Below are 19,507 nucleotides of genomic sequence, written 5' to 3'. Positions count from 1 at the left end.
TTGTTGCTTCATTGTCCAATGGATATTCCATTCTCATGACTGCTTCCATTGTGCATTTTCTCCCTTAGGTCTCATTGTTTTTCAAGTTCCAACTCAAATACCACTCCTTCCAGTTCCATAGCTCCAACTCTAAGAGATTGATCTCTTCCTTTAATCCATATCAATAACAAAGCAGTCACGATGTTCTATGTACTATGCTAGGTAACAAGAATACAAAAATTAAAAGCAGCATTATTCCTGCCTTCCTAGGAGTTTATATGAATAGTTCTCATAATATTATTTAACCCTTAATTTCATATTGTTTTGTATTATTCATTAGATGGTTCATATGCATTCATATTTTCTCTGTTAACTAGACTGTAGGCTCCTTGAGAGGACCATGTTTCATTGTTCATTGGTCCCTACTCATCCTCCTCAACAATCTCTCATGAATCTGAGGAAGGTGCTAAGTAGATGTTTATTTCTTGATTCATTTTAGGTTATAACTGAAGCATGATTCTGAGGAGGTGATAGAATTAGCTCACCCTGAATGAAAGATAAATGATCACTGTTCAGCTGAAGGATGGCTGATGAAAAATAGGCTGTAAAGTATTTATTCTGAATGAATGATGTTAAAGATGAAATATTTACATCTCTCTAAGAGGCATGATGCTCATATTAAAAAACGCACCAGTCTTAGAATAATAAGAATTAAGTTTACGCCCTGAATATAGGTGTGTGCTGGGGACAGCTCAGATTGGCTTGTAAGAGTCAATTGTTAAATTTTTCAGTAACCTGTCTGAGCTTTGGTTTATAATATGTAGAAAAGCCAAATTATTTCTTGGGCTATCCATTTCGTAAAGCTCTTGGGAAGAAGATACTTTGCACGCTTTAGTATGCTAAGTGTGAGATTATTCTCAGTTACTATGGTATTAGTTCATTAGATTATAAGCTTCTTGAGGGCAAGGAATGTTTTTTTTTTGCTTTTTTTTGTAGTATCCCTAGTGCTTGGTACACGATAGGTAAGTACTTGGTGAATGTTACTGATTGACTGATGATAGGAAAATAAAAAACATAAATCATGAATCACATCTGTCTCTAATATTGAGCTTGAGCATGACTTGTCTTTTGCAATGCATTCATTCCATGACACACAATGATCCATTTCTCTCCATCGTGTTTGTATCATCTCTACTGCTGGAATGCCCACTTTCATTTCCACCAGCCTTCTTCTCTAGCTTCCTTCCAAACTCCAACTCAACATTTCCTCTAAGATAGGTCTTTTCTTAACCCAACCTCACTCAAAGCATCTCCTTTTACTGAAATTACTTTTTGTTTGTTTATATGTGAAAAAGCAGCAGCAGCCTGGACTTGTGATTTGATTGGTATAGGGAACCCTAAAGAGAAAAATTCCCTTTGTCAATGCATTTTGGAGCCTTCTCTTGTCTTTGAGTGAACTGATTTGCCAAGGTTAACACAGCCAGTTGATATCAGAGGCAGGATTTGAACCACGGATTCCTGGCTTAAAGACCATATTTCTATCCAGACTTCCTCTTTTAAATTGGTAAGTGTGTGCATTTTCTTTTACATGCAGTCAGTTCTACTATAACACGATAATGAGAGTCTCAGAAAGCACCATGTTATGCAAAAATCACGTAATAACAATCATAGTGCTCAGGAGGAAAATGGGATTAAGGACACAATATTCAAAAAATTCAAGTGACACAGAAAAAGATAGGAGCTGTAGCACAATGTTATTTATTTGAAATGCTTAAAAATATAACTACAACAATAAATATTGGCAGTGTTCTCAGGCTACTGCTCAGCTTGAGTCCTGGGCCTGATAGAAGAAACTGCACAGAAGTAAACTGGAAATTCTTCGTTATGCTCATAATATTCTCTGATATAGCAATCTTACTGGAGCAAATTTGTGTTTTTGAAACATGAAAGATTATAGCACAACTGACTGTATTTATTTAGAAAATTCTTTTATGTGTACTTGGTGTTTCGCCTGAAAGAATATAAGATCCTTATGGATAGGGGCTTTCATTTTTTACCTTTGTATTCCTGGACAGCCAAGCATAGTGAATGTCATCATCATCATCATCATCATCATCATCATCATCATCATCGTCATCATCATCATCATCATCATCATAATGACAATAGCTGGTGTAATATAGCTAGATAAACAAATTTATACAGTACCTACTATGTGATGGGCCCCATGTTAAGCGATTTACAATTATTATCTTATCTGATCATATGCTACTATTATCTCCATTTTGTAGTTGAAGAAACAAACAAATTAACCAGGATCACACAACCATTGTGTATCTGAGGCTGAATTTGAATCCAGGCCCAAAGTTCTATCCATTATACTATCCAGTTGCCTTACATTAGTTGATTGATTCCTCAAAGCATATTGGAGAATGACCAGATCACTTATTTGTTAGAAGTGGTCAAGCAATCTAATGAGCTAATTAAATCATAATAACCATATTGAACACACTTTAAAAAACTGTTTTCTTCATAAGTCTAATGCAACGGGCAGTGCATATGAAGTTATCTCCATTTTACATATGAGAAATCAAGGCTCAGAGAATAAAAGAATTTCCCCGGGGTTACACAGCTATCATTTATGAATAATGCCATTCATGAGCATTATCACTAGTGACCTGTATTAATTACCTATTGGTCTGATTGTCATGATGATATCAACTATTCAGATGACTATTTTCATTTATTTTATTTGCTTTTATAATTACACATGAAATGACCTAATCACCACAATTGATCATTATCTATGAATTTTTTCTTTCACAATAAATTAGGAGTAGCTAGATGGTAGAGTGGATACAGTTTAGAGTCAGGAAGACCTTACATCCAGACACTTACTAGCTGTGTGACCCTGGGCAAGTCATTGCTTGCCTTGGTTTTTTCATCTGCAAAATGAGGATAATAATAGTTCTTAGCTCTCCAGGTAAAATGAGGGTAAAACTGTGATGGTAAAATGAGATGATAATTATAAAGCTTTTCACATAGCCCTTGGTACACAGTAAGTAATATATAGTTGTTAGCTTTTATTATTAAATTTGTTTTTCCCTATGTGTTCACACAGTGGTAATCTGTTTTAATACTGTGTTTAATTCTTTATGATTTCTTTGTTGCAAAGTATATACATACAGACACAATGATATAATGTATGCATATATTGACACATACAAATATATACTGTGCTAAGTACATACATATATGTATATATATATATATATGTATGTATTCACAAAGATTTATTAAGCACTTACTGTGAAACCTAGCCTTAAATTTGGGGAAAATGCCAAATTCAGATAAGCCATGGGACCTTTTCCTTATGGATCTTACCATCATTCTGATGATCTTCCTCAACATCATCAGAGATGGAGATCTCATAGTGCTTTGTGGATGCTTATGAAACATGCCGTGCCCAGAGATTTTTCCCATCATTTTTTATTCCTCTAGTTGTATGTTATATCAGTGTCCTGATTTGTAGGCTTTCTGCTGTCTTTGCTGTACAGCAGCACAGCCTCCCACTAAGACAGTAATGTTCTATGCCTGGAAGGTCCAGCACTTGAGGAAAAATGATCTCCTTCACCAGCCTCTCTGTGGTTCCTGAGAGGTCCATTGTTAGAGCTTCTGTCCTCTTGGCTAAGGTATTATTTCCTATTAAAATGCAAATCTTCTGAAGGGTCATACAATAAGATTTTAAACAGTAATGCCCTTGTGTGACTTGGTTTAGTGGGTATATTCCAAATGACAAAGAGATAGAAACAGAGACCAGTACAGAAGATGAATGGGGGGAAAATGGTTCAATGCATAGGAAATTGCCAGAAAGGAAGAATTGAATAAAGTTTTTGGGTATCAAGGGAAATAACTGTTCTCTGAGGGAAGATATTGCACTGAAGAGGAGGTGGAAGGAACACAAAGGGAAATATTATCCCTCTCAGTCTTGCCAAGGGTTACCCCTGTCACTAGGCAGGGTTGTTTGTTGCTATTTTTTCCCTGAATGCAACAAGTAAATTGTGTTTTTTGAAGGTGAGTAATGCTTTGGGTTATTAAAAAGTCAACGTTAAAGGAACATTATGTAACCTACTTTCCATTCCACTTTGGAGTTCTGCTGGATTATTAGATTCAGTGTGGAGTACTTTAAAAATAAGTGTACCTCAATTAGCTCAAGCCCCCATTCCAAATCAACTTGGAATCTAGAAAACTGTGATTTTAAAAGTAATCATTTAATTAGGATTTTAAAAATAGTACAAGAATAGAGAAAGCCTTTAAACACTGTCCATATGCACATAATCCAGAGATAATGGTCTCCTCCCTGAAAAAATATTTGGGGAAAACCCAGGGATACCATTCTGGGAAAGACTCATTGGAGGAAAGAGAAATTGCTTCTGATGTGACTAGGTGGAATGGAAAAATTAAGTCATCTTGTATTTCCTTTTAGCTTATTCCCAGCAAAGACTCAGCTCACTCATAGCAAGAGGTGGTCTTCCATTTTATTCAACTTATTCCCAGCAATTGGCAAGCCCACATGTGAGGGCACTGCCATGAGTGCTTTTTCCACATGACTCTCCCTCTTCCCAGAATATTCTTTCACTTCACCTTCCTTTCCCACTTGGTTTCTTTTCATAATGCAGTTACTCAGTGCCACAAGAACATAGTAATGAGAAAGTAAGTCCTGATCTAATGGACTAGTATCTTCTCTACAATATACTGATGAATAAAACTATGGTTTTTGTTTGTTTGTTTGTTTGTTTTTACTTCACTTCATACCTATTACAATTAGAGAGTTTTTAGTGTTGTTGGTTTATTTTAGAAATGTTATGGTATATGTGCTTATGTATGTGTTTTTAAGTATTGTCTCAAAAGTCTTAGTGCAATTTTAAACATTAATAGCATTAGAAGCATGAATGCTCCAACATTCTAAAAATGACATTTAAAATGCCAACTATTTAACATTTAAAAATATTTGTTATTAAAATTCATATCACATACATAGCTCTAATCAATTTTTGAACTTCATAAAAAGTTTTATCAACCACTGCTCAGTACCTAAAGAACTGCATTTGTAATCTTAACCATAAGATGATCAAAAGAATGAGGTTTGATGCATAAGGGGACAGTTATTAGACCTCAAAAGAAAAAGTCTAATAAAGTTTCATCAAGTGACCAAAGTGTTAAAAAAAGGACCTTCTATTTAGTTTTCCAGTCTAAGAAAGTATCACATAGAAATGTTTCAAAGCAATATATAAAATATTATTTCTTGAATTTTTAAGTCTAAAAAATTGTTGGAAATTCACAAAATAGGTAATAAAATTTAAATAATTAAACTTTCAAGTTAGATTTTTGCAAGTTTGTGGCATTTATACTTCTAGAGTTATTAAACCTTAAAACTGAACTAAGATATTGGGGATATTGTATTCATGATCATTTACTTTAAAAGTATATGTCTATACATAGATTTATTTTATATTATATATATAATAGCTCTATTATTGATGGTCATTTCTGGAAAGATAGGGATCTTGGTTGAAGAGGGGATTATTATGGCAAATATTCAAAATGTTTGTAATAGATCTATTAGTAGAATGAGGAATGATATAAAAATTTTGTTTTTCCTGAATATTTTTTGCCATGTGTAAGACACTTTGTTTTCTAATTGAAGATATCACAAAAATAATGGCACTGATCATTCCTCAAACTCGAGACTTGGTTTTATAATAAATGTCATGGCACATGTGACCAATGTCTCAAACTTTTTGTGATCACATGATTATTGTCTTCACCTCACAGTATTGTTTTTAAAAATTAAATTTGTTTATAACATTTGTTTTTCTAAAATTCTAATTATGATTTCTAAAATTCTGAAAAAGTTCCAAATTCTCTCTCTCCTCTTTCTCCCACTGAAGAGGGAAGAAATATATCAATTATACATGTGAAATCATGGAAAACATATTTTCCAGATTAGCTATATTACAAAGGAAAAAAATGATAAAAAACTAAGTAGTCTAATAATTTTTAAATGATCTCTCTTGCATCTATTTTTCAAGTCACTTGTTTTTCCAATGAGATAATTTACACTTTCTTCTATTTTTTCATTCTTTAAATCTTATTTTATTATTTCTTAGTGTCTTATGGAGTCATTAGCTTCTATTTGCCCAATTCTAATTTTTAAGAATGCATTTTCTTGGGTACCTCTTTTTTTTTTTTTCATTTGGCCAATTCTACTTCTTAAGAATTTCCTTTCTTTAATAAATTATTGTACTTTTTCCATTTGGCTAATTCTATTTTTTAAAATAGTCTCTTCAGGGGTTTTTTGTGGCTCTTTTACCATTAGGACAATTCTGTTTTTTAAGGTATTATTTTCCTTAAGGTTTTATTTTGTGCCTCTTCTACCAAGATATTGACTTTTTTCATAAATTTCTTCTCATACCCCCCCATTTTGTCGATATCTCTCCCATTTGATTCTTCTTGGGCTTGTAACCAATTCACATTTTTCTTTTTTTTTTTTTCAGGCCAAAACAGTAGTTTATTATTTCAGCATTCGGCAACATCTCAGCCATAAAAAATAAACTCTAACACCGAAGGATGGAAGGAAGACTTCTCTACAGCACGATTAGGTGGGCACTTACCCCAAGTCTATTCCACTGATCCTCCCTTCTGTCTCTTAGCCAGTAGCATACTGTTTTGATGACTGCTTTATAGTACAGTTTAATATCTGGTATTGCTAGGCCCCCTTCCTTCACATTTTTTTCATTATTTCCCTTGATATTCTTGATCTTTTGTTATTCCAGATGAACTTTGTTATAGTTTTTTTCCTAATTCAGTAAAAAAGTTTGTTGGTAGTTTGATAGGTATGGCATTAAATAGGTAAATTAATTTGGGTAGAATGGTCATTTTTATTATGTTAGCTCATCCTACCCATGAGCAATCAATGTTTTTCCAATTGTTTAGATCTAGTTTTAATTGTTTGGAAAGTGTTTTGTAGTTGTTTTCATGTAATTCCTGTGTTTGTTTTGGTAGATAGATTCCTAAGTATTTTATATTGTCTAGGGTGATTTTAAATGTTTCTCTTTCTACCTCTTGCTGCTGTGATGTGTTGGAAATATATAGAAATGCTGATGATTTATGTGCATTTATTTTGTATCCTGCAACTTTGCTAAAGTTGTTGATTATTTCTACAAGCTTCTTAGTTGATTCTCTAGGATTTTTTAAGTAGACCATCATATCATCTGCAAAGAGTGATAGCTTAATCTCCTCCTTGCCTATTTTGATACCTTCAATTTCTTTTTCTTCTCTAATTGCTACTGCTAGTGTCACATTTTTCTTTAAGGCATCACATTTAGATACTTTGACATCATTGTTTTCTAGGCTTATTTTTTTAGGCTTTCCTGTCCATAGTAACTTACTACATTAGTTAAGTTCTTTTTTATTTCTATTTTTATTTTTTTCTCATTTTTCAGCCTACTTCTTGACTTTTCACTATATTAAAGTTGGTCTCTGTATCCAGGGTGGAAAAGGCACTGCTCTAAGCTTAATACCTTTCTTGCTACTGTTTTCAGAGGTAGCTTTAGGTGTTTCTAGGTATTGAGTGCTTCCAAAGTGTTTTAATCTGAGGAGAGATATAGACACTGTTCCCTTGTGACCAAAAGTGATACTGTTCCTCAGGTCCCTTATCCCTTAAGACTGAAATACTGTTCCTCAGGGCCAATCTTCTTTTGGAACAAGAAGTTTCCTATCCTGCTCTGTCTTCCAAACAGTTCTTTATCTGTTCCTAGTGCTAGGCTAGGAGTCCTCTATTATATCTTTCTGCCCATTTGCCATATCACCTTACCATCTCTGGTTTATAAGCTCCTAAAATAACTATTGCTGATTTTGCCATCTTCATGACACACTACTGTTGTTGTTGACATGTGGGCTCCAAGTCACCTCTATCACAATGTTATAGATTTCTCCTTCTGAACTTCTAAGTTGTCTTAAGTTAGGAAAATGTCTTAGTCCAACCTTTTGTTGCCTCTGTCACTCCAGAATTGAGTAAGAAGCATTATTTTAAAGTTGTTTGGAGGGGAAAGTTGTGAGAGTAGTTCATTTTTTTTCCTCTACCATCTTGTCTCTGCATCCAAAAATCTCAAGTTTTATAATAACTGATGCCATGATCAGAAATATATGTATGCATGGACTAGAGTAATTTAATTTTTATAATTATTTATATTTTCCTTCATTTACAGTTAATATGTCAAAACTTGTTAGCAAGGTATCTAGTATCATTCAGTTACACAATGGTAACAGGTTTTTAGGTTCTATTGGCCTACTACTTTATGCGTACTAATTAAGTCAATCTGGGGAATGTTTTTTAGCAGGGAAGGAAGCCTCAGGCTGACCACACCTATCATACCAGCACTGTGGTGGAAATTTAGGATAAAGAATATTAATGAGAAGAAAGATATTCTTTAATTGAATGTGGAAACAAATGTACCATAAAGAATATTCCCATTTTTCATATGCTTTTCTTCCATCATCCTCTATATTGTCTTATAGTGAGTCAAGAATCAGGAAACAATAGTATGAAGAGAAAGGATAAAATGAAACACTCCATAACTTAATTTATAATGTAGGAAAGCCCTCTTGGGAAAACTCTGTCAGAGAACCCCAATGGGTTCATAGCCACATTGAGTTAAAACTGGAAAAGAGATCATCTACGTGAAACCCCTCATTTTACAAATGCCTAAACTGAGGGTGAAAGTATTTCTTGCACCAAACCACATAAATATTATGTGAAAGAGATGGGATTTAATGATAAACATAAAAAGTGATGGAGTATGGATCCTTTCTACCACAGATCAGTCAGTACTTATGAAATAATGCTTTGGAGTCAATTTTCCCTCCCAATTTTATTTCATTTTAACTGAGAAATAGTGAGAGAAAGCCTGGAATAATATTATTGGGGAGTGAGTCATTGGCTTGGGAGTTTAAAAAAATGACAGATAATCTACAAGCTAAATGATTATTCAAGGTATTCATTTTAATAAGCAATTTTTAGAGCAGTATAAAAGCATTCATTAACATAAGGTCCCAGTAAGATATTACTATAACCAGTCTTAAAATAAAATAAAAATTTGAGTCTGAGGCTTTTAGATTTTTTTGGTTCTTCTTGGGGTGGAGTGAAATAAATCTGAGTTTCAGACCTTCATTCCACTTTACACTGTGACTGAACTGATTTACACTGTCATTCCTCTGTCATGTGCCTCAATCTTTCAAGTGGCACCTGGTAACTATAAGAGACCACTGGTATTTAAAACCTTTCATCAGCACTTCTCTCGTTTTTCTTTAGAAACACTTTGCAGCATGAACACTATTTAAACTACTGACCTCATCTCCCAATAAGGATCACAAAACTTCATGTCACCACTTTAGAGTTTCAAACCTCTCAGCAGTTATTCTGATGATTGCCATTTTCAATATCTCTCCAACTCCAGTTGTTTGCTCTTACATCAAAAAATCAAGTAACCAGTGTAAGAACTGTTGGGAGTTGGATGGATGCAGATCAAAATATACTGTCTTTCACATAAGTGTATTTATGGTTTTATTTGGGGGTTTTGGTTTCGAATCAGTGTGCTCTTACAACAATGACCAATATGGAAGTATATTTCACATGATAATAAAAATAAAACTTTTAAAAATCAATTAAGGTAAACAAATACATTTCTTTTCCATAGGGATGGGGCTGTCTAATAAACACCACTACCAGAAAGGCAGAACTCATCTAATAATAAATGCACTTAATATTTCATCCAAGAATCAGTAGGAAAGTCAGTATCTCTGTGCTCATAAGCCACAGAGAGAAAAAAAAGGATGTTTTTGAATAGTTTAGTGTAGGTTACATTTTCTTTGGGAAGAAGGAAAATAATTATTTATTAAGTGCTTTAAAATATTTAATTATCTTATTAATTAATTTAATAAATTTAGATAGCTCTATGCCAGAGTCATTGTATGTTACATTTAAATTCAAGTTGGATAAACGTTTGTTAAATACATGTTTTGCATGAAAGGTCTGTGCTGGCATTACGGAAGGCACAAAGTTTAGATGTCATGATCTTTGACCTCATGGATTTTCTAGTAAATGAGTATTGCATTGATAATATTAATCATGTCCATTTTATTCAATAATATTGGGTTATTCATTAAATCTGTTAAGGTGAGTTTTCTGAAAATGAAGAAAAACTAAGCAAGGAAAAATATACATACATCATTTTGTCCTTGGGATTCATATTTCCAATTTCCCAAGCCTCTAAGCCATTCTGAGAGACTTTTTATTTAGGATCCATGTCTTCTCTAGATTGAGGACAGACATCCCATGAAATAGAGGACAACTCCTCTGCAAATTTGTTGTTTTTCAGTCATTTAAGCTGCATTCAATTCTTCATGATGCCAATTGAGTTTTCTTAGCAAAGATACTGGAGTAGTTGCTATTTCCTGTTTCAGCTCATTTTACAGATGAAGAAAATGAGGCAAACAGGATTAAGTGACTTGCCCAGGGTCACATATATAACATGTCAGAGGCCAGATTTGAATTCAGCAAGGTAAGTTTCCCTGACTCCAGGCCTGGAGCCCTATTCCCTTCTGTGAGTTATTATAGCCAAAAGAAAAAAAAATCTTCACTAGGTGGAAAAATATCTAGTGATAAGTATCTTAGATATTAAATCTCCACTTGAAAACTTATACCTTAGTAGAGTCAGTCAGAGTTGACACTCTTTTGGAACAGCCTTTGAAAATGCAATATCACCATTACATTATGATGAAGTACAAGAATAAGGAAGAAATAAAGGTTACAGAATAAAATCAAGAAGGAAAGAGTGAATAGGAGATTCCATGGCACAATGAAGAAATGTATAATAGTCATTTATTTGAAAACAAAAATTAAATATCTAATGATATACTAAGACTGAAACAAAGTTGAGATAAGACTAAGTAGCTAGAGTCTAATATGTGGATAAGGTATAAAAATATAGGCAACTGTTAGGATTTAGTGACATGATAATTGGAAGGAAGAAGGTATAACTGGTAAGTATGAAGTTGCCCATCATTACTTAGAAGGCAAGAAAATAATTTCAAGACTGCTTTTTTTAAAAGATATTTTGAAATACAATTTTGTTATGATTATTATGATGATGTGCATGCAGGGGTCTGGTCTTAAATGTTTGGGGCAGAATGTATCAAGAGTGGAATATAGAAAGTATGGAGAATAGATTGAGATTGTAGAGTCACCATTATGGTTGGAGATATGGAAAAGAAAAGAATTCCTTCAGGCTAGTATGCAATGGTTTTCTTAAGAAACAGTTTACAATGTTTAGGACTCCATTTTTACTATCTTACGATATTGTTGTTAGCACCAAGTGACAGAGAAAATACTGTGTTTTGTGAAACAGCTATAGTATAATGGGAAGAGTTTATTGAGAACTGGAAGTCATGGGTTTGAATCTTAGCTCTCTCAGGTTGTGTAACCCTCACTAAACCTTTCTAAGCCTCAGTTTCCTCACTTGCAAAAAAGAAATAAATAATGGGGAAGCATAAATAATGGTAATAGCTCACACTTACATACATCACATTTTGTAATTTATAAATCATTTTGTCTACAATAACCTCTTGAGTTAGAAACATGTACTACTTACCACAAAGAGTTATTGTGAGGCTTGAATAAGAGAAAATTACATATAGCCATAACTTTTTTATATAAATGAATGGATGAATGAGTAATCTATTAGTTGCCTCCTTTATGCAAAGTACTGTTAAATATTAGAAATATAAAAACAAACTTAAAACAGTTTCTACATTCCAGGATCTCACAATCTTATGGGGAAAACAACATTTTTAGATTTTAGTTACAGGTCAAATGGAAAGGTCTCATGGTCTTTATGTTGTGGTAGCAAAGAAGATGGTAGTGCATCTCTACATAATAGCTAGTACATAATAGCCTTTTGACCAACAAAAATATATCTATTTCTGATATTGAATCATTCAGTATTGTCTAGGACTTTGGTGGCAAGAACTTTTTCTAAGTCTCTAGTAGCTGTGGCTGTAATATGAAAGAACAGTTTCCAGACTATTTCTTAACAGGAGAGACTAATAAATAGTGACAGATATAAGGGTTAAAAATGGTTTGACTAATTTTATATGTTAAAAAGAATTATTGTGGTCACCATTTGTAAAATTAACTCTTAAGTCAGGAGGCTGATTAATAGCTTTAGTAGCTTTATTACAGCAAGGTAGAGACAGTAAAGGGGGAAATGTAGGAAGTAGGTAGAAAATATTTATAGGATATTTACAAATATCCTATAAGTTGCTAATCCAAAGAAATCTAGCTCAACTCTGACAAAGGCTCCTTCTGGTCCTGATCTCCAACCAGAAATCCTAGTAGTGTTTTTAGTAAGAGTATTACTAATGCAAAAATCAATCTCCAATGCAGAAGACACCAATGCAGAAGTCCTCCCTCAGCAAGAGCCACCAAGACAAAAGAAAAAGAAAAATGCCCTTGGCTGGCTTTTTTAAGCAGTTTTCTCCATATCACTTCCTGTCCCTCTGGTTTCTCCTTCCTTTCACTGTGGGTTGGTCTATCATACCTCAGGAATCAATCAAAGTCTTTCAATTTGTCTATCACTGCCCAGGGTGGGGCAGTGCTCAGTGGTCTTTTAGGACTAAGTGTTAATGACTAAGTAAGTGTGAACTCTCTTGTTAGTGACTTACTAAATGTTAAGTAGGAAGTGTGGCAAAACCAGCACAATGATGGACGGTTGATGAAACTGTGGATTATTTGAAACTATTCTCCAAAAGGTATTAAACTATGCATACCCTACTAAGGCTATACCTTAGTGAGACCAAAGAAAGAAGAGAAGACTCATGTGCAAAAGCATTTTTGTAACAGCTCTTTTTGTAGTAGTCAGGAAGAAGAAATTAAAGGGGTGCCTATCAATTGAAGAATGGACTAATAAATTATAGCATACATTTAAATGAATACTATAATGTTATAAACAATAATTGAAGAAATAATTTTAGTGAAACATGGGAAGATTTGTCTGAACGAATGCAGAGTGAAGTAGCAAAACCAAGAAAATAATTTATAAAATGAACACTGTAAAAAGGAGCGACTTTAAAACTGTTGAACACAATGACCAACCATGATTCCAGAAGACCCAGGCTGAGGAATGAATAGAGGTGATCAACTAAGAGTCTACAATTACACATACACATACACACACACACATTTTTCCACATTGGCCATATTTAAGTATTAAATATGGCCAATGTGGGAATATATTCAATGTTTATGGAACTATAATTGATATTAAACTACCAAGCAAGTGTTTAATGTAAAAAAATTAGGAAATCGAGTACAAGAAAAGAACGGTTAAAATAAAGCTCTTTCAGGGCTTGGAACAGATTTTAAACTTAATTATTCTCTAACTTAGGGGATATCAATGACATTTTGTTCTCTGAAACTAGCATAATGGAAAATAAACTATGCTTAAAAATGCAAACCATCTTCTCTCCCAACCCCCCAAATGCCATCCATCATTGCCATTATAATTGATTTATGGCATTAAATCTGGTCAAGGTTGGTAATACAAAACCATGCAATTTCAGTCATACTTTGCTTCTTAGCAATGAAAAGTTGGCCTTATGGAATCTAAACTTTATAGAAAAATGAGAGACATTTCAACTAGAGAATTTAAAGTGATTAAAGGGTAAGATTCTTTCCCCTCATAACTATACAAGCTTTACTACGTGTAATTTTGAAATGTTATGTCACTTCTTACCTTGAAACACCAAGGAGTGTGTGAATAATGACTCTACAATCATGGCTATATTTCTAAAGGAAAAAGCAGTGAATAACACTATCTTTTTTTCTTAACGAGGATATTGATTTAGTCATGTAAAGGTCAGTAGGAAGAACTATAAAAAAATAATAATTCATCGCTGCCAAATTTGTTGATCCCTTCATATTTAAAACAAAAGAAATAGAGTTGTAATTAACACAAGCAAATATAGCCAACCTCTATGGGGTAAGGGATGAAGGCTTCCTCTGTTGCTGGTACATTACTGCCCCACAGTGATTACCAGTGCAATTACATAGTTGGTGATATTCTGCTATTGGGAAATCTCTTTTATTATGGTACCCTTATAATGTGGGCCATCTTCCCCCTACATCTATACCACAGCTTTGCTGCCTGCCTGCTACCTCCCCTACCCCAAATAATCAAAAGTAACAATAATTTTTACCTACAGTGAAAATATTCTTGCCAAATCATGTCATTTATAACTCTGCAACAACATTCACTTTCTTCCTTCTATTTTGACATTTCCATTTCTACCCCACATACTTTCTGCACACAGACACCACCTTAGTTCAGTCCATCATCCCCTGATTCCCAGACTAACGCAGTAGCTTATGATTTGGTCTCTTGGGTTGCTCTACACTCCAGTTCATCTTCCACATAGAAGACAAAGAAATCCTCCTAAAACATGAGGGTATTCATGTCTTCTCTTTCCCACTCAATAACTTCAGTGTCTACTGAAGGCCTCCACAAATGGTTGACATGAATAGTCTTCGTAATGTATCTGCAAATCTAGGTCTTTCTACCTTTCCTTTCTTTTCCCACTTTACTCTCATCTTTGCATTACATGATCCAGCCAAACCAGCTCTTCTTTACATATGGCATCTCCCATCTCCAAGCTTTTGTACTAGCTATCTCACATGACTAGAGTACACATCATCCTCAGTCCCCCCTCTTGGAATTCCAGGTATTCTTCAAGACTCATGTCTAGGTGGCTTACTGGATTGAGAGCCAAACCTAGAGATAGGAAGTCCTATGTTTAAATTGGACCTCAGATGCTTCCTACCTGTGTGACCCTGGGCAAGTCATTTCTCCATTGCCTAGCCCTTACTGCTCTTCTCCCTTGAACCAATACAATGTAATGATTCTAAGGAGAAGGTAAGGGTTTTTTAAAAAGTGGTACTTTCTTCATAAAGCTTTCAAGGAATCCTCAGCTGCTGGTACAATGCCTATCTAAACTTCTTTGTCTTCATCTTTTTAAAAATTTTATATCAAATAATAGTTGTTAAGAAAAAAAGTACTTAGCATAGTGCCTGGCACCTGGTAATCATTATATAAATGCTTCTTCACCATCCCCTTCCCTTCACTCTCCTCCTCATATGTATATAAAAATATACTTGGAATATAGCAGGAGCTATAGAAATGCTTAGTCCTTTCCTCCTACATTTTATCTTCTCTATTAGCAGATGAACTCCTTTAGGGTAAGGACTGTTTCATTTTCTTTTGTAACCCTACTGCTTAGCAAAGTATCTTCCATTTGATGCTTTGCCCAGAATAAGCATTATTAAATTCATTTATTAAACATTTATTAAATTATTAGTAAACATTTCTTAAAATGTTTTTGCATTGATTCGTTCACATATGTGGTTCATGGATTAAGTTATGCCTCTGTCTCCTGTATTTCCACTCTGATTTTTTCTCTTTCTATAGGATTTGTGAAAGGTAATTTCTGCTCCCATATAAACTGATATTTTTATCATTTATGCTATATCTTTGCAATTGTTTCTACTGCTAGTGTTTGGGGGAAAGTGTTAATTTATTCTGCTTGCCATGAAAATGTAGTGTCTTTTAAAATATACCTTAATAAACTTATTTTATGATTATTTTCCATTCATAAGTCAATGGATCATTATGTGATCAAAAATTTTGACCACAAGTCATGGTGACTTTCTTTCAACTTAGGACAGCAAAGTTTTTTTTCCCTTCTATTCCAACAAAATCATACAGAGTATTCCAGGTGAAGCTAATAAATTTGATACATGGTAGAACCTTAAAGAGGATGGACCTTTACTTCAGCTTTGTTTCAGGATTCCAAAATCTGGAGGGTATGAATAGCATTTTGGATTCCTTTAGTATCCTAGATAAAAACATAATTTTGCACTTAATTCCTGAGGATTAATTAAAATAGAAAGATACAATATGGCTTAGTTTCTCTTCAACAGGTCTATTTTTCCTTAGCTTAGCCTACTCTCTACTCTTCTACTTCTAGCAACTTTACATCATTTTGAAAGTTAATATCAGCCCCAATGGGGTCTCAGGTCTTGAGCCCTTTTTTCTCAATTTTTTTATGCCCTGAAAATATTTGGAGTCTTTTGCCATAGGGGCCAAAATAACTTGTGTATGGAACTCTCGAATGCACAACTGTGAGTAATCTTTACTATCACTCATACATAGTTCGCATAATGCTATCTTTTTCGACTATGGTTTTCTTGCCATAGAAGTTGACGTTATCTTAAATTAAAATCTCTTTAATTATACTTATGCAACTTGGGCATGTCCCAGAGAGATTAGAAGTAATTTCTTTGGGAAAATGGCCCTAAAATTATATTGGGTAATTGATCTAAAGATAGTAGAGAATTTAGAGACTATCTAATCCAAGTTCCTCATATTACAAATGAAGAGACTGATGTTCAGGGAGTTATGATTTGCCCAATATCTACTAGGGCAAAAAGTATGATACTTTCTTCATTCACTCATTCATTCACCCAAAAAATATTTATTGAATACCTTCTATGTGTGAGGCACAGTAATAACTTGAAACCTCCAAGAACAGAGCCATATCAACATAAGGTTTATGAATTTTTCTGTGGGATAACTGATTTGGATGGGATCAAGATAATGAGACGAGATGTGAGATTCTGTGATTAGACTAAGCCAAATCTCTTATTTGGGGAAGGGAAATCTCTAAGTTTTAATGATTATTTCATTTTGTTTTTCACTTTTCTTCAAATACATATTATATATGTGTGCGTTTATGCACACACATAATGTATCTATGTTTATGTTGTCTCCTTCATTAGAATGTAAGCTTATTCAGAGCAAGCATTGTTTTTTATCTTTCTTTAGTTAGTAGAGAATATTTTGTTCATGGTAATTGCTTAGTAATGCTTGTTGATTGAATGAAACCACCACTTGAAAAACACCACCACTGAAAATAATCAGTATGCACTATAACCAAAACATGCTTCATTTACCTAAGCATTAGTAGGAAAATAACAGTATATTTGGTGAAAAATACCTATTGTCAGACTAATCTAATCTTCCATGATAGTAAGAAAACCAGTTGGAATTTGAATTGATTTGGACAAGCTTGAGTTTTATATAATATATTCATCCAAAAATTATTAACAAAGTAAAAAGACCTGCTAATTATTAGGGACTTCAAAGCTGAATTATAGAGTATACTTTTTAGTTTATTGTTTTTCAATCAATAGAATATTCTTATTACTAACTTGGCTAATAGATTAGAAAATAAGTTATCACATCTTCATTGTCATATTACTACATTCTGCCTTGTACTATTTGTATACTTGTCTCATCTCCCCAACTTTTTATAAAGTCCTTGCAGAGTAGGGGGCTTTGAGTGTAGCGAGCACTAAATGAATATTTAAGTGAATCCTAAAAAACTGTAAACGCAGAAAGCAAGTGGAACAGGGAACCCCTGGCAGATGAGATTTTACCTTTAAGCACAGGCTTATAATTTTCTGAGAAGGAAAACAGTTTGCTTTCTAGATCCTTGGCAGGATCAGGCATTTTAGAAACTATGGCCAGGTCTAACAGGATGAAAGGACAGTTAGGATTTTGTTTCCCAAAAGAAGAAGCTGAAGGTGAGGGAGGTTAAGCAATTTTTACAATGTGACTCAACAGATCAGATCACATTCAGGTCTAGGTTCCAAGTGTTCAGACACATCATAAACTTGCATCATCTTCATACTCCCATCTGTCTGTGTTCCACTCATATGCCAACTCACTTTCCATTTCTGTTCTCTCCTTCACCTCCCTTCTCTTCCCTCTCCCACCTTGACACACACACAAATAATAATAAAGAGCTTCAGAGACATTGTGTGGTTTCAAGCATTCCAACATATGTAATAAATCTATTTATGACCTTTTCAAATGGTATTTGAGGGGGGAGGGGTGGTTAGGGCAGGGTGACCAATAGCCTACAAATTTTATTAGAAGGGTAAATAATCTTATCTCTAGGCAGAATTTGAATTAACTTTGCCAAATAGCTATGAACACTGCAAAGTTAAAAACCATTATGAGGTCTTATAAGAATCATTTCTTCTACTTCGGGGCAATGATTATTATTTAATTTTTAAAAATCTGACCTCCTATAACAAATTTTACGACTATCACTCTTAAAAACTTGTCAGTAGGAGAAAAATCCCTATTTTTTTAGTGCATCAAATATTTTGTCAGACCACAAACTGCTCACTTTTTGTGATTTAAATAAAATCTTAATTTAATACACAGAAATTAAAATAAAATCACTGAGATTAATACACAGTAGAACAGAAAGTATGGATTATACAGGAAATTGAGTCTCCATTATGTGTAGCTTATTTTAGAGTGTGTAATCAATTTTGAATATTATTTTCAGAGCTCTCTTGCTTGTCTGTGATTCCTTATGGTCTTCCCTCTATTTTCTTTAATGCATTTAAAAAACATTTTAATGCCTTCCTTTTATTTCTTTCCTTTTTTTGGTGACTGTATCCATAATTCTTGTCTCTTTCTCATCCTTGTGTTTTAAATATGATTTTAATTTCTTGAAGCTAGAAATCAGATTCTCAGAAGGCACTATCAAGCTTCTTCCTGGCATCCTCTCAACCAAAATTAAACCTTAATATTTGCTTACAGCCAAAATGATGATTCATATGCTCAATTGGCTTTATAATATTGTATCAGAAGCCATCATTATAAAGGTTTTATTTAGGTTACTAAAACTCTTGGAAAACCCTGAAGATGGAATACTGGAAAGCTGCAGAGCCTTCTTTCAACTAAATGGAATTTTGTTTAAAAATATTGGCTAACAGCCTATTCCTGGTCTGAAATACTACTTAGCTTTGGGGAATTAATTTCTTTATTTTATGTAACATATTAAAAACATCTTTAAAATAGGCAAAACCTAAATTTCTAGTTGTAAATTAGTTGTATTGTAAGCTAAGCAAGATGCTTGACAAACAATATCAAATCAAATTTGCACTGTTTGAGACCTGTATGATGCAAAACACCAAGTACTGTATTTATACATAGTAGGCATGGAAATAAGTATCGTCGTAATTGTTGCCTATTTTAGAAGAAGATCAATGGCATTATGGGGAGCTTGACTTAAGAATGAATTGAATTGAAGTGATGCAGAGTTGCATAAAGTCAACAGTCTCACTCTCTTCTAGAATTGTCTAAGTTGAATGGCAAGACAATAATCAGGATGCCCAGATGCAGTGGAAGACCTTGGCACCTTTGACATATGAACAATCTCCAGGTGTTCCATAGTACCTTTTTCAGCCACTTTTTTGGTTGTTGGAATAATTTATTCTTATCTGCGCATTCTGCTTTGGGAAGTTTTCACATAGATGAAGAAAATGAAGCAAACA

Source organism: Gracilinanus agilis, chromosome 6, assembly GCF_016433145.1.
Source record: "Gracilinanus agilis isolate LMUSP501 chromosome 6, AgileGrace, whole genome shotgun sequence".
In the NCBI taxonomy this organism is placed as follows: Eukaryota; Metazoa; Chordata; class Mammalia; order Didelphimorphia; family Didelphidae; genus Gracilinanus; species Gracilinanus agilis.
The sequence above is the reverse complement of the archived record's forward strand: the minus strand, read 5'-3'. Positions refer to the sequence as shown.